Below are 17,390 nucleotides of genomic sequence, written 5' to 3'. Positions count from 1 at the left end.
AGACCCTGTGATATTATAAAAGTTACCCCATAACGATGACCTTGTCCTTATCCACTAACATCCAACTGAAATAAACATGTTTTGTATGCAATTGTTCTATGACATTGATGCACTCTAAATGGAAAGCTCTTGGCAAATAGTGTGTAAAAAGAGTGAGGAAGGCAATGGTGCAGATAAGATAAAATAACCCAAATGAAAAAGTTATATTTACTTCCTCATATTTTGGAGCACAAAACGTTCTGGGATCTTTATCTTTACAAATTCAGACTAGATTAGTATACAGAAATGTTCAAGGCACTTTCATCTGCATTATGCCAATTAATCCTGTGACACCCCTGAGCAGTGACGGGATCTCCATTCTTAGATGACAGAACTGAGAATCACGGGCTCAGAATGTTTCAAAGCAATTCACCGGGGCCAAAGGTCCTCCTCATCCCTCTGCACCACAAATGCACCACAAATGCGCTTAAGTCATAGTGTGGTAAGGGAGAAAATTATTTTACTTTAAATTCTTGTTAAATGAGGGTAGAGGATTTTTGTTTTCTTACTTTGTATTTTCCTAAAGAAGTGCACTGGAGATCCTCAGGAGAGACAATTGGACACTCTAAGAGATATTTCAGAGTTTTATTGGAATATATGGTCAAAATGATTGAAACATGATGGTTCTCTTCACAAAGCCCTCCAAAGATGGATACAGCAGCGTTTCTTTCAAGATCTCTTCTCAGTTTTATTAAGATAACTATCCTCTCTTCTTATTTCCCACAGATGTTTTCCCAATGGTGAGAGTAATAATGTTAAAACCGCAACACTGCCTACAGCTGCAAATCCATTCATCTTTGCACATCATGCTTGCTGCACTGGTGGCGAAGGCCATTCTGTCACCTTTAATTAAAAGCACACAAACAAAAACAAATGAAGACATTTCCATCTTTCATATGATTTTAGCCTGGTGTCCTATTTCACTGTTCTGCCTTTAAGCAAATTGACTTGCCTAATTTGAGGGAAGATTGGTTTACCATTTGTAATTCTTACGTAGGCATTAATCAGTATAATTAAAATATGATAGCATCTGGATGTTAAAAGCACAGGTGGAATGAATTAATGTGGAAGACAAAAGGATGGAATCTGCCACAGAAATTCTGTCTCAGTCTCTCATTCTCTCTCTCTCTCTCTCTCTCTCTCTCTCACACACACACACACACACACACTCATATACCTCAGATCAAAATTGAAACTATTTTTAAGCAGGCAGAAGAATAATCTAGTTGCCAATTCCTCTACAAGGACTGTCTAAATCCTATAATCTTACTTGTCTTCAGCTTGATGGGGCTATAATGGCACAGAGGTAAAGGGAAGATCATTATTCTTCATTTGTTCCATTTATGAAATTCCGTCTGAAAACCCAGGCACCATGTTGGCAGGCACTGAAAAAAAGTGCACTCCGAGCTTTTCTTCATTTCTTTTCTCGAAATCGGTAGGTATTGAGAATGCGGATGAAGCCTTTTATAGCCTGGCATTTAAACTGAGCCAATTTGTTATAGAGGTGAATAAAAACAGATTTTGTAGTGCCATTTTTAAAGAGCCCCTCTTTGTTGAGAGCCAGCCTTATGCCACACTTTCTGTGTTACATAGATGACCCTCATAATGTGCGTAAGTGTTTTTTTTTTTTAATATTATAAACTGGGTTGCTAACATTAAAAGTTTATATTTTTTACAACAACATTTGGAATACTCACATCACATCCCAAGATTCCTTGAGTCAGTCTGTAGTCGTTATTTCCATTCTGCTCATCCTGACATCTCCTCTTCCTCCCACGCTTTTTTTGGCACTTTCAGCGTGCAGGCGAAAAGGCCTGCTCCAGCTGAGGCCAGAGGAAGGCAGGGGCATAGCTCTTACACCATACCTGGAATCAAGTCACACAAGAAATAGCCTTGGATGTGACACAGCTTCTGGGATAAAAACAGATTTCAGGATACAATAGTAGGTGGGCAACAGTGCCGCTGATCCAATCACAACTCTAGAATAGTCTCAAAAACAAATGTCTGTCACTCTTTGTGCTAGAACTCTCTTACACAAGGAACTCCCGCATCTCCTCTATTTCATGCTATGAAGCTAACAAATGAAAGCTTCCTCTACCCCTGCCTTTGTGCCTCCCAGTTTCTGCTTGTTCAGGACTTTGTTTACCTAGTTACTTTTTCTTACTGTCTTCTTTCTGCATTTTTTTATTTACCTCATTACTTTTTCTTACTGTCTTCTTTCTGCATTATTTTTTTTAGTTCTCACATCTGCCAAAAAACCTTCTGTATCAGTTTGTTGTCTATAACAAAATACGACAGACTAGGTGCCTTAAACAACAGAATCGATTTTATCACAGTTCTGGAGGAAGGAAGTCCGAGGTCATGGCATCCATCAGGGTTAGTTTCTGTTGAGACTTCTTTTCCTGACTCAAAAACAAGCCATCTTGCTGTGTTCTCACATGGTCTTTCCTCTGCGTATATGCAGAGGGAGGAAGGGAGAGAATAAGGGGGAAAAAAGGAGGGGGTACAGTGAACTCTGCAATGCTGTTTCCTCCTCTTATAAGAACACCAGTGTTTAAATTACCCCCTCCTTATGAACTCATTTAAACTTAATTACCCCTTAAGAACCCTTTCTCCAAAGATAGTCACATCAGAGGTTAGGGCTTCAACATACGCATTTGTGAGGGACACAGTTTGGTCCTTAACACTCTCTGATAGATACCTTTTCATGTGTCCCAGGAGAGAGGATCTCAGTATGTATAGGGTTCCCATGATGGGCCATCCTGCCCTCACTATTACTATAGCCCTTGCCAACGCCCTCCTCATATCTTTTGGACCTATTCCATGAACCTCCTAATGTGTTCCCTGCGCATGACCTTAACTCTATTCATCCTTCATAAACCTGCCTAAAAACAAGTATTATTTTGCCACACCCAGCCCTAAAGCCTTTCCATGATCCCTCATTACTTACATGTTAAATTTCAAACTTTGAAGTAACACATATGGTCTTCCATGATCTCTTTATCATAACCTATCTCAAGTCTTATTCCCTACCAAAACTTGCCCCATGCTTTAAATCTTAGTACTTATGGGACATCTGGGTGGCTCAGTCTGTTAAGCATCTGACTCTTGGTTTCAGCTCAGGTCATGATCTCATGGTTTGTGGGTTTGAGCCCCACATCAGGCTCTGTGCTGACAGCGCAGAGCCTGCCTAGGATTCCCTCTCTCCCTTTCTCTGCCCCTCACTCCCCTCTCTCAAAATAAATTAGCTGTAAAAAAATTTTAAAATCTTAGTGATTTCAAATTGCTGTGCTTTTTCATGCCTTAGTCTCCTCTACCTGGAACTCTGTCCACATTCTTCTCCAGGGTCACTCCTATGCATACATTATATCCATTACTGACTCCTTCAAGAATTTTCCCCCCAGAAATCAAGTAACCCTTTTCTCTGTTCCCAAGGGATCCTGTGCACATTTATGTCCTAATATTTACCATAGTATAGTAAAAACATTTGTTTCTGCATCTGCTTCTTTGAATAAAATGTAACAAAGAGTTTATTTCTTCAAAGTCAGGATCTATCTGTGATTCATTTTATATCTCTAGTAACTAGTACAATGCCTGATAAATTGTAGATATCCAATAATACATTTGTTGAAGAAACCTTCAATAGATCAGCGAGACAGCTCAACTAATCTCTCTGTTCCTCCCCTACCCTGACAACTTCAATCTCCCTCTCTCTCTCTCTCTCTCTCTCTCTCACCCGTCCCCTCTCCCCCAACCAACTCTCTCTCTCTCCCTCTCTGATACATACATACAAATTCTCAACTAATGCAACCTCCACAGTATTACCTAGATGTCATTTTCTAGGATTTTGCCAGATTTGAGATCAGGAGGGGACCTGCTCAACCTGATTGTGTGAAGCTTTGAATATCTGTTACTTGTACCTTTGAGAAAAGTGGAAAGTACTCTTTAAACATGCAGCAGGGCAAATGACAGATGCAGAGTTAAAAATAAGGAACAGACTTGGTTTACTACCAGCTTGCTTTCCTGTGTGAATAGGTGAGATTTTTAACAAATACACTATCCACAGATAATAGTTACTTTAGTCTTATGATTCCTGTCAAAGGATAAACCAAGTAAAGGGATACAAATATGTCTGTGGGAGACTATTCGTATTCTTGGAAAAGGAGTACCATGGTTATGTGTGAAGAGCAGTAAACTATTTTGTATATTATGAAGTGATTTCTGTAGCTACTATATTAGAAAAATGTTCTAAATAACAACTCACTGTGAATAGTGGTTACTAAGTGGAAAAGGAGGCAGGGAATGCTATTAGAATTGAACTTGTGCCATTCGTTTTCCCCAAAGATTTGGAGCTGCACCTGTGATTTATCTGGAGGACTCAAAAGAATAAGAGTGTCCGGGACAAAGTAAAAAGAACAGGCTGATCTCTGATTTTGTCTTATTCTCCTAGGATATGGGCTTAGCCAGGAATATATAGCTGAATAAAAAAAAATCAAAGACTGAGAGCCTAAGAGAACCCCAGTGGGTGCCAAAACTAACAGAAGGATCCCCTGCAACCAAGAGTATTAGCTATATCACCAGTTTAACAGAATCCCTATGCTGGCTGAGAACCAGGAGATGAGACTGTTATTAGATAGTTGGGTTGACTGAGAATTATTTCAGTGGTTTGTGATGTAGGCTTTAGGGGAATCAGCACTTGACTGGGATTTAGGGTCATCAGAGGCAATATAATATAATGGGAAAAAATGTTAGTCCTGGATCCATGGTTTACTACCTGCATGATCTTGAACAAATCACATAATTACTCCATAATTCAATTTCTTGATCTGTCAAATGGGCATGATAATAATAATAGAATAGGGTGATGGTGGAAAGGAAATATATCCCTTCCCCATCTCTAAAATGCAAATCTCAGAAACATGATGGAACTTTCACAAATGTAGATATTAGTTTGTGCAAATCACTGTCTTTTCCCCCCATAATTGTTCAGTGGCTTTACCTTTTCAATAGCCATTCTATATCAGCTGACTTCCCTCTTTGTTCCCTACCTTTTCTTGAATCCTTTTCAGAATCTTCAAACCAGGCCCAGAGTCACTAGTGTCAGATTTTAAAGAGCCAACTATCACTCAGGGAGAAATAATGATTAAACACTGGAAAGGAAGGCCATGGCACTCTCTGTAGCCCCAGAAACATTTCTGTTCTCTCCCTGTGCTTCTGGGGCTGTTACATATAAGTGAATAGTATGTCATAGAGCTTTATAGACTATCCAAATTAATTTTTGTTAATATCTGTGGCTTTTTGTTAGCATATACACAGAAGTATAGAAATAAAAGAAGTGACCATAGACAATACAACCAGCCTTAAGGAACTCAAGATATTTTTCTTAAGATTTTTCCTCTCTCAATTTTAGAAATAACCTGTAATATGAATGGAACCCTAATCCATTTCTTATTGGAGTTAGATTTTATAAAGCTTCTTTATATCTACCCTCTAAATCAAGAAAAGAAGATGTTTTGTTAATTGTGCACAGGCAGCAAAAGAGCAGAAGAGAAAATTTCTACTTAATGACCTCATTTTAGGTGGTAATAATAGAATAATGGTGACCAACATTTACTGTTTCCTATGTATCAGACACTGTCAAAAGCAACATATATCCTTAATTCAGTCAAACATTTCACCAGCTCTATAAGAATGAAGTTAATATCCATCAGTAACCCATTTTTACAGCAGAAGACACTTATCCAAGTAACTTAATCAAGCACACTGAGCCAGATTTGAACAGGGGCAGTTTGGTCCACACCCTTTTAACTAATATGCTAAAAAAATATATATTTAAAAATTTATCTTCTAATCATGTGAGGAGTATTTGACATTTAAAGGAACTTATAGAGAATTGTTTTATAAAATAAAAATTCACTGTCTATTTAACCTTTTTAGAAAGTCTACCCCTCATTTATTTTCTTCAGGTAGATGTGTTATTGTTACAATGGTACACAGTTGGGGCTAAGTTAGGAATGAAGTTTGAATGCTGAATGCCCCAGATTCACTCTCCTTCCTTACACTGCAAAAATTTTTATTCTCTTTCTGCATATTCAGGCATAAGTGTTTGGATACAGTTTTCCAGAAGTCCTTTGCACTTCTGCATCTCTTGCATAGCAAGATACTGACTGCCCTTTTCAGACTATCAGGAATGTTTAATCATGAATAATCTTGGAACATAGATTATATTATATCTGTGGTTTCCCTCCATGCATACGTATTGTCCGGTATAATAAAGATAATATTTTCCTGTAGTAAAAGGTAAGCATGTTGACTGTCTATTATAAAATATCGGGGCTCACCAAGCTCATAGTTCCCCTCCTTGAACATAACCCACTGCATCCGTCGGTGCCATCTAGCATTCTTTGCGTTACCTTAAAGAAAATGGGGATCACAGAACCAGCACAAAAAATACTGATACCCCGGCTACTGTTTTTGCTGTGAGTCTTCTACCAACATTTATGAGACTGCAGCAGGTTAAGTTCTTACATTTCAAGTTGGGTAAAATCTCCAAGCCTTAACAGTCCATGATATTAAGGATTCAGGATATTAAAATCCTGAATCAAAGCATATTTCCTAGGGTAATATGAGCTAGATATTACAAATAGTGAAGAGGAAGAAACCCAGAAAATGGTCACAGAAAAATGCAGACGAAAAGACATCCAAAGTGGACTTAACTAAATTTCAGTGGAAGATCAGTCTTATCATGCACACAAAATGTAATTAATACATCATAAAAATATTCAATGCAGTATTCAAAAATTTTTAAGAAAATAAATACAATGATATTTTCACATATCACATAGGAAAAATGTGACTTTTCTAAGAATTAAAATTAGATATCCAACATGTAAGAAAATTAATTCTAAAATTAAAATTTAGGGGCGCCTGGGTGGCTTAGTCGGCTAAGCGTCCGACTTCGGCTCAGGTCATGATCTCACAGTTCGTGGGTTCGAGCCCCGCGTCGGGCTCTGTGCGGACAGCTCAGAGCCTGGAGCCTGTTTCAGATTCTGTGGCTCCCTCTCTCTGACCCTCCCCCGTTCATGCTCTATCTCTCTCTGTCTCAAAAATAAATAAACGTTAAAAAAAAAAAAGAAAAAAAAAGAAAATTAAAATTTAGATATCCAACATTTAAGAAAATATAAAGAATAAGACTAACCCATTCATGATGGAATGAAAGTTAGAATAACTCTTTTGGAATACAGTTTTCAAACAGCCCAGTAATTGTAATTTTAGAATTAATTAAATAAGTAATCAGAGGTTTATATAATGATTTATCTTAAAAGATGATCATGGCATTGTTATTTACAAAGGAAATGAAAATAACATGGATACGTAATAATAAAAACTAATAAACAAAGGACAATCTACGTAATAGTATGTGAGGGTGCTCGAGAGTGTGTCATGCTATGTAAAATTATTCAGCTATACTGGTAAGTGAAAACAGCATATTACAGAACACTATGTATATAATGTTTATAATTTTTATTATAAATGTATGGGTATATACAGATACAATCTTTTTCACCTTAAAATGTTTATTTTATTTCCATTGTAATATAATTCTAAATTATAATTATATAATTTATACAATAGCATATCATATAAATTTAAAGTGTACCCTGTTTTGATGTAACACATTTGTATATTGCAATATGGTAACCATGGTAGCATTAGTTAACACCTCTGTCGTGACTCATAATTATCAATTTGCATCGAGAACAATTAAGATCTAGACCCTTGGAAATTTGACATTTATAATATTGTTGATTATAATCACTATGCTGTGTGTTAGACCTCCATATGTAATCTTGAAGAACATACATAAAGATGTAAACAGTTCTGGGTTGTAGGATTATATGTGATCTTCACTCTATGTATTTGTAATAATTTTTTAAATTTCTAAAACCATGTATTACATGCATAATAAAATGTTAAGTTTGTAGTCGATAGGGATGCTACTGTACTATTTGCCAGTTTAAAAGGATTTTTTTTTTTAATTTAGGTTTCTATGTCACCTGTTGTAATGAATAAACATGAGCACTTTGCACAAATACGTGCAAGAGGATAGGGAATGTGTACCAGGATATTCCTGAAACACTTTGGACTTCTCAATGTTGGATATATCCCTCTTTCAAGTTTTTGTCTTTACTGATATTTCTCCTACTAAGATCCCAGGAATCGTATAGTTATTTCAGATGCCATCTTTTTTATTGCTTTTATTTAAACCTTTTAAAATATCTTACCACCTTTCTTTTGTTAATTCCAGTAGCCTTTAGTGTTTATCCCTTGTCCCACCAAGGCTCTACCAAAAACTGGATTAGTTGTATGCTATTATTATACCCCACATTGTTATTATTAAGTCATGTGTTTCTTGAACTTAGATAGGGCTCTTAGAATCTGGGACAACATACAGGCGCCTGGGTGGCTCAGGTGGTTGAGCATCCAACTTCGGCTCAGGTCATGATCTCGTGGTTCCTGGGTTCGAGCCCTGCGTTGGGCTCTGTGCTGACATCTCATAGCGTGAAGCCTGCTTTGGATTCTGTGTCTCCCTCTCTCTCTGCCCCTCCTCTGCTCTCACTGTGTCTTTCTCTCTCTCAAAAATAAATAAACATTAAAAAATTAAAAAAAAAAAGAATCTGGGACCATATTTAGCTCAGTAGCAGACTATTAAAAAACAATTACTAAGTTATAACTGAATTCTGCTCTTACAAATTAGAGGGAAAAGTCTTTCCTAGTTGATCTCTTTTCTTTTTGTTTTAAAAACATTGGGCTTGATGAATTTCAATTTCTTTTCATTTTGTCCTTTGAATGAAGGGAGGCAGACGCACCTGTAATGATTCATTGTTTTTACACCTTCAGTCCCTGCGGAATCAGACATGATTGTCAGCAGCAGGTGCTTCTGATGCTGCTAAATGTGTCTGAGGAGTTTGGTGACTGATTGTATCTCAGAAACTCATCAGGTGTTAAGAAAAAAAAAGAAGAAGAAAAGAAAGAAAGAAAGAAACCCAAAAACCAAGGTGACTAAAAACTGTGTCCTCCCCAGTTATGTTATTAATGACACAGTACCTAAGTTCTACTCAGAGATCTGCTGCAAGATTGTCAGAAAAATGAAAATGGTAGTGTTATCTAATATTTGTGTTAAATTGTCTATATTTTACAGCATTTTCACATTCAGGCTTTTATCCTTGTGGTAAAGCAGAGGTCAGTAGAGCCAACTTTATTACCCCTTTCTAGCAACTAGAGAAGCTAGACTCAGAATGTTATTTGACCTGCTCTGGACCTAATTCTCAATCCACTATTCTGTGTTTATTTCATTATGCTGCTTTTCTGACCCTTATGCATTTATATCAGTTAGAACTTAGCCTTTTAAGATATTCAGACGCTATGCAATATTTTCTTTTGTATTTTCCTTAATAGGAATGTCAAGTATTTGACATTTTTTCCTTTAAAATATTCCTCTGATGCTTGTGTAATGCCAGACAACCAGATACAGGTTGGAATGCTTTTGTTCTACATTACTTTGCTTCCAAAATGATTACAAAAGCTTTACAGTAGTGAAGTAGCCAGTGCTAGTGAACATGGGCTGAGCCCCAAAGCAATTCTGCTTGTTAAGTGTTATCAGGAACTTGCCCGCCAGTCTGTATGTAAGCCATTCTGAACATCAGTGTTCTGTCTTGCAAAAGATTCCCTTACTAATCTGGTACATTCATAGTAAACTAATCACAAAATGTTTGCTTTTAGGTACTTGACAATGAAAAATTGTATATCATAAGTATTTTGATTTCCTTTAACCCACTTAAATCTCATACCTTTTTGCTAAAAGAAATTAAAAGTAATATTACAAAAGGCAGTTTACCTCTTAGAAGCTTTCTTTGGCAATATATACAATCCAGTAAGAATAAACTGGATCTTTACTCTCTGTACTTAGAAAGTAAAGATTCATCATGAAAGAATATATATGTATGTATGTGTGTATGTATGTATGTGTACGTACATATTTGTGTATATATATTTGTGTATATGTGTGTGTGTGTATACGTATATATACACACATCATTTGCAATGATCACCTTTTTCTACAAGTGTGCAGATGACTCCTAACTTTGAAAGCCAATTCTAATGGGAGAAAATTGGCAGATTTTCTTAGGCAGATAGAAGAAGAAATAAATGATCACTTAACTACACACTGCAAAAGGCCCAACATTAGATTGTGTTTCATTTCTTTTCATGGAAGTAGGATTGGTGGACCCTGACCCTGGGGGCTGCAGAATATTGGATTCTGACACTGTAATGTGGCAGGAGTATAGTCTCATAAGAAAAATTTTTCCTTGAGTCATAACTGCAAGTGGTCTAGGGACTTGTGGATGTGGCTCCATAATAATGAAATATGACCTTCACTTGAATTTGGTTATTGTTTTAAATGAAATGTCTGTTGGCATGAGTATTTACTCAGTGTGAGTGCTTGTTGGGTTTGGTAAAATGTTTCTGTCAAATTATTGGTATGCAAGGATGTTTAGACAAATGGAGAAGTTTCTACTAGTGGCTCAAAGCTTGATGCAGCACTTTAAAAATCATGAGTGTCCTAAAATAATGAATCAGAGATTAGCATAAAATTCCTCCCTTTGTACATTCTTGGCATCCCTAACAAATCCTGAACCATGTCAAATTTCTGTTAAAATGATAACATATTAAATCCACTTAAATACAGCAGAAAAATATGTTACTTGAAGTGTGTGGACCAAATGATTTTGTAAAGTAAAACATTCTCTAAAATATATTTTTAACTCTTGATATTTTACATCCAATTTTTATATTACATTTTTGTTTATAAGTTTTTCTTGGAATTGTTCAAACTTGTGCCTAATGAACCAATCGAAGCCAAAATGTGAAGAGACATATGTTCTTCTCAGTACTATCAAAATGTCAGTCCATTGATTTGTAGTATTATTTTAAATGCCCCATTATGCTTTGAGTCCAGAGTAAAATTTTGGAATATTTCCTTTATCTTAGTTTTGAAGCATCTAGAGGTCAGAGACTGAGTTTTTTCTCTTACAGTGCTAACAACCATACCACACCCAATTAAGCAATCCATAAATGCATGTTTAGAGATAATTCCCTTTCCCAGAGAAAAGAATCACCCTGAGTGAACTTGGGAATGTTTTCCTGGAAGAATTGACTTTTAAACAAGAGATTTTAAAGACACCAAAATGTTGAGTTGAGATAAAGGCACAAACCTATGAATACTGTTTTTGTTTTTGTTTTGAAGGATAAAAAACATTTTTATTTTCCTTTCAACTTCATTAAATGATTACTTGGAATGGCTTCTCTCTGTAGTTGGTAGTGACTACCTGGGCATAACTCTGACAGTGTCCACTAATGTATCAGGCCTTGTATCTTTAAAGGCAAAGTTCAATAAACAGTCTTCATAAAAGTTTTGTTAGTTATTTTCAAAGTCACAAATATGTAAATTTAGGGATTCCCAAAGTATATGTTAATGGAATGACAACTCTAACATTCGCTTAATAACAATGAAGTTGTTTTTTAGGTCATAATGAAACATAAGACTTTGAAGAAATCTTTATAGAATCTAAATTCATCAGGTAGTTGAGAAACACAAATCTAAGGAAAAGATAAGATTATCTCAGGAGAAAAAAAAATTAGAATTGTATAGAAACAAAGAAAATACAGTATTGCTGAGGTTTTGGTTGTCCTCTGGGGCTTTACAGGATGAAGAACAATTCTCTCTGTCATTGTTTGAGAATCCTATTCATGTGGGATGCTTGTATTAACCGACTATATAGACTGTATTATCAGATGGCTTGGGTAGAGATTGAAATGCAGAAAAGTAAACATTCTTACCACACAGGAAATCAGACTGTCTTGGAGCTATAGTGAAACAAATTATATTGTCTGTTTGCGTTCTATTTAATTTAATTTGTGCTTATGGCTGGGGATGGGGTAGGGGGAGGGGAGGCATCATTCTTACTCTTAGAAATTTATAAACTAATAGTGAAGACAAGGCAAGGGAAGAAAAATTTTGTAATCAATAGGAAAAAAGTAAGTGTATAAAATTGTGTTTATTTTTTGCTTGCTTTTATTTGCTTGTTTTAATTCAGATAACAGTAAGGTAGTTTAGAAATTTCATTAGTGATTAAGGATAGGGAGAAAAAATATGCTGTATAATAATTGCAAGCATAGAAAGGATTTTATAAGTGGTAAGAAACCATTTATGGATGAGAAGCAGGAGATAAATCCAAATTGCTGGATGCTTTATTGAGGAAATAGGACTTTAGTCACTGGGGCTCCACGGCAGCTTAATGTTCATTTTTTTAGGTAAAGATTCTCACAAAAGCTGGAATTACAAAATATATATTAAATGCATGACTTTAATCAGTTGATTATATATCATTTTGAAGTTATTACCATTTCCTTCATGATGCTTAATTTTTGTGTAAGTTATGACACACATGTGGTAGAAATTGCATGAACATTATTGTATAAAAAATACTTCCAAGGGAAATGCACAATCAGCTAAAATACAGCCTCAAAAATAAGCATATACCGGGCACCTAAGATGGCTCAGTAGGTTGGGTGTCTGACTTCAGCTCAGTTCGTAATCTCACGGCTGGTGGTTCGAGCCCCACGTCAGGTTCTGTGCTGACAGTTCAGAGCCTGGAGCCTGCTTCAGATTCTGTGTCCCCCTCTCTCTCTGCCCCACCCCTGTTTGTGCTCTGTCTCTTCTTCAAAAATAAATAAGTATTTAAAAAATTAAAAAGTAAACATATGCATTTTTGTGTGACACACATACAATAACTACTGTTTAGTGCTACTTCAGAGAATTCTATAAAGAAATTGAAATAAGATGACAAGCATATTATTCAACTGTGTGAAATGTCCTCAAATGAGCTCATATAAAATGTGTTGAATTTTATGCTTCAAACTATTTGAGTTGCTTCAGTACAGATATTTGGGGGCTTTTTAGTAAGCTTAATCTCTCTCTCTCTCTTTTAAATAGATCATTTTTTAGGAATGATGATGAAATTTTAATATTCCAATGAGTATTTTTCTGTAAGGCAACAGAATCATTAAAGGGAACAAACATAACATGATTTTTTTAAATTCTGTACTAGTGAAAATACTGAGCCTCACACTACTTACATTGATTTTGAGCTTTATTGTATTTTAATTGAGTATACTAATCAGATAGTCATAGGGAAGAAAGCATAAGCCGATCTGAAAGTTAATTTAGCAGGCAGGTTGTATGGGGTTACCTTACTAGGTAGCCTAGATAATGAGAATGGCCACTGGCACTTGGCTTGTTCTTTGGCAGTGTTCTGTTGCAGTCTTTGTGTTGCTCGTGGGTGAGCAAAAGACATTTGTGTTGAGCAGAGTGTGACTCCAGCTGTGTGACTCAGCTCAGGGCCATGGAAACTCGACCTTGTCCTTCCTTCTGCCAGAGTACCTCACTTTAGAACAAATGGCCTGGAAATCCTCCCTCTCATTGCTTCTGCCACCCCCAACCCTGTCCCACCTGGAATTTGAGGTCAAAAAACAGGCCAATTTATGTAGTGAGCTCATCCCCCTGAACAAAGGTGAAGGGATTTGCACTTATAGCTTCTGAGAACACAGGATTAGCTTGGGAGCTCACTGAGCTTAGCTACTACACTGCACCAATGTTTCAGATTCAGCTTGTATTGATTCTCTCTTATGAAACATTCTGGAAGAAGAGGTGGAATTCAGCTATGGGTGGCGCAGGTCATTTATTTCAGGCCTTCTAGCTGGCAGCTTCTGTTTCTATCCATTTCCCTCCCCTGCAAAGGGAGAAGAATATAGCTTTGCCTGTGAAAACGTTTAACTCCCTATGCCCTTTCTTCATCTCATTGGAAAATGATAATAAGTGTTAAGAGTTACACATTAAAGCACAAAACAAAATATAAGATCTGAAGAGAGATCATTTGGACTTAAGTTGCAGGAGTCGAATAAATAGAATAAGAAGGAGACAAGGTTTTCCCACAGACCAGAGAATGTGGATTAACAAATGGTGCTAACAATAATGGAGATAAGAAGGATTGAAGTATTGTAGAGTTTGAATTGCTATAGTATAGAAACAAGAAATATTCTTATGTGGGGAAAGGAAGTGAAGTAGGTGAAATAATTGTACCACAGCTTATTGCTGAGATTTTAATAATACCTTCCACCAATAAATTTTTGGCGAGCACAGAGCACAAAAAGAGAGTGTTGTTCTCAAATTGTCAAGTAATTGTACTGTTCTTTGTTTGACAATATGAGGGCAAGTCTTCTTTTTGTCCCTGTTTGTGGGGCACTGAGTTGAGCATCCTCATGCCGTGCCTGACACAAAAGCTACACTGCCACAGTGCAGACGCATCATACTTGACACTCCTCTTTCCTGCTTGGGCACACTGCTTTTGTACCAGGGAAGTTTGCACTGTGTAACAGCCTGTATTTATGGGATGACATCCGGGCCACAGGAAACTCAACCAATGATCAAGGATGGGTCAGGACAAGTTAGGAGTTGTCAGTAGAAAATCACATTCCTATGTGTTGTTCTGAAAGGGTTTGAAGAGCACAAGAGAGTCAAGACGACATTTACAAGTGGACTTACTTCTTTTTTTTTTGTTTGTTTGTTTCTTGGAAGTTCTACATATCACAAGAGCCTCTGAATATCTTTGTAAATGTTCTATAAAGCCAAGCTCATTTTGATGTCATTACTCTCCTGATGCTTTTCTGGCTTTTAAGTTTATGTTTTTATCTTTGCATTTTTTTTTTAAATAGGAAAGTCAGTATCACGAGCAGCTTTTACTGGTCTTTACAGTGCCTGGCATGATGGTAGGAGCATGACGTGACAAATATTGCATGAATACTCCTTGCTCATTATCAGCAATTTGCCCTAGATGATGTGGGAAGAATGCTGAAAATCCTGTGGTGCATACCTCTTTATATCTTGAGGGAGCCAGTTCTAGAAATCCTCACCTCTTAGGGTGAGTTGGGTTGGGCCTATGTATTTGTGCATTAGGCAAGAACATCAGGGAATTTTTTGATTCATTGTCTGTAGATTTGATTTGGAGAAGGTTTGTGTCTCAGAAGGTTTGTACTCCGGGACTATTCCTTAGCAGGCAGTACCACAATTGACTAGTATTTTTTCATTGTGTATTATATGCTCATATCTGTGCTAGATATTTTGGGGGATTGTGAAATTTTAATATTTTATACTATACTCTCCCATTCTCTAAGACCTTTATCCTGCCTTAGCAGTTATTACTACCTAAACCTTTTGTTGTCCACTTATTGATTTTGGTATCATTTGGGTCTACCCCCTCCAATATAAATTTTGGCGGGGTAGGGATTCTCTCTGTTTATGGCATTATCTCCAGTTGACTAGGATCTAATAGGTGCTCATAAAGTACTTAACCAAATGAATGAATGAGTAAATGTCCTCAGGTTCACCCCAAACACAGGTTATTCCACAAATAGCCCATAACCCATTAGTAAGCATCCCTGGAAACTCATAGCATCCTTTTAAATGCGTTCTTCATGAAAATGCCTCCTACTACCCAAGATTCTAACCAAACTCTTATTCTTACCAATGATCTATCTCCAAATTTATCTTCCTGTATATTTCCTGAATCACTATTCACATTTTCATCTGTATGTTTTGCTTATATTTCTTGCCTAACTGGAAATAGCCTAATTCTGCACCTTGATTTATTCAAATATACAGACCTGGTTCAGATCCCTTCTTCTCTCGGCAGCTTCTACTGATAGCTCAGCTCACACTGAACTTTTCTCTCCACTCACATATTTGACGTAGGCGTAAATATACGTAGGCAACCGAATTGTTAAGTTTCTTGAAGATAAAGGTAATTTTATTCGTTCATTCATTTATTCATTCACTCCTTTACTATACATTCTTAAGCAGTTGAGTTGTATTGGGGTTTTGTATTTTTGGAGCATAATTCTGACAGTAACATAGGGTGAATGGCACAGAAAGTTTCTTGTGGTGACTTTCTTGGTTTTCCCGTGTGAAGTCCCTTCCAGAATAATGGAACTCATCCTTCCATCTCTTTAGAGTAGTCTGTAGCTTCTTTCTTCCCCCTATGTATATCTCAGTTAGCTCTGAAATTGCATTGTCACTTACTTTGATGATGCCCGTGCCTGGTTCAGTTCAGAGATTTCATGAGTGTTCACTATGTGCTAGGACTGAGATAAGTCCCAAGGATTCAAATATAATTAAGACATGTTCCCTGAAAGCTAGGCTTTAAAGGCCTATACTTTATCTTGGTAGCATATTTGTGAGTATTGTGGATGCACAGGGAATACTTGAAGGATTGAGGAATAGCCCTTTCAAAGTAAACATGGTTTACTCCATTAGCACTTACAGACCATTTTAAGCTAGAAACTGCACTTTCCAGAAATCTCTGCTGCTTTAGAGTATTGAGCATTTACCTACATTTAAAGAATGGACTGAATTCACTTCCTATAATTGAGATTTTTTTTAATTTAATTCAAAACGATGATGGTTGAGTTTCACTGAAGTATGCATCTCTAATCACCAGCCAGAATGTAGTAGATGTGCCTAGAATTTAACCATGGATCCAAGCAATGACAAAGCCCATATTAAGAGGAGTCCCAGACCACATCACAGCTGCCCTGTGAGACGTACCCAAGTCTCATGTAACTGAGTGAATCAATAGCAAGAAAAGTCATTTAGTGGAAGCAGGATTCACTGATGCATGCTTGAAACTTATGCTATGCTTGAAAGGAAAAAAAACCCTATCTCTCTCACTCTCTTTCTCTCTCTCTCTCCCCACATATCTATCCACACATACATGCAGGCATATATATACACAATCACATAGTTGTAAAAAATTCTTCCTCTAAAGTAAAAAATAGGTCCTATTTGTTGAGACTGATTATTAATGATTTAAAAATATCATATAGACATTCTTAAACTTTGCTAAAGTTCTACAATTTTTATATAATGTTATTGTCCTGACAAATCTTGTTCACCTGCCCAGGGAACAACACACCCACCTGGTGTATGTTTCAAAGCAGCTGTTAATGGCAGCATCTGATTGAAAGTTCCGCAGTAGAGATACAAGGAAGTACAAGTTAAACCACACTGCTGCAGAATACAAATGACCTTTATTAGTGACTTTCTGGCTGCCTTGGCTTCTAACCCCCCTGGCAGACAGTACAATTCCCAGACATTATTTGTTCAGCATTGGATTTGGATTTTTGATTTCTGAATTCTGTGCATGGTACTGAACTAATTTTTCCTTATTTTATCT

General features: G+C 36.7%; 1 protein-coding gene and 1 long non-coding RNA gene across 28 annotated transcripts in view; one reads left to right on the top strand and one right to left on the bottom strand.

The window, feature by feature from the left end:
• The window catches only part of NRXN1 (neurexin 1), a 1,133,918-nt gene that overhangs the window by 249,625 nt on the left and 866,903 nt on the right, over window positions 1-17,390 (top strand). The gene's annotated exons all lie outside the window — the stretch shown is intronic.
• On the bottom strand, window positions 606-3,190 carry LOC123580774. Its single transcript, XR_006703450.1, has 2 exons — window positions 1,737-3,190; window positions 606-882 (listed from the first exon to the last, which is right to left on the bottom strand). It is a non-coding gene; the product is annotated as an uncharacterized LOC123580774 (long non-coding RNA).

Source organism: Leopardus geoffroyi, chromosome A3 (genome assembly GCF_018350155.1).
Source record: "Leopardus geoffroyi isolate Oge1 chromosome A3, O.geoffroyi_Oge1_pat1.0, whole genome shotgun sequence".
Lineage (NCBI taxonomy): Eukaryota > Metazoa > Chordata > Mammalia > Carnivora > Felidae > Leopardus > Leopardus geoffroyi.
This window is presented reverse-complemented; position numbering and strand designations above follow the sequence as displayed.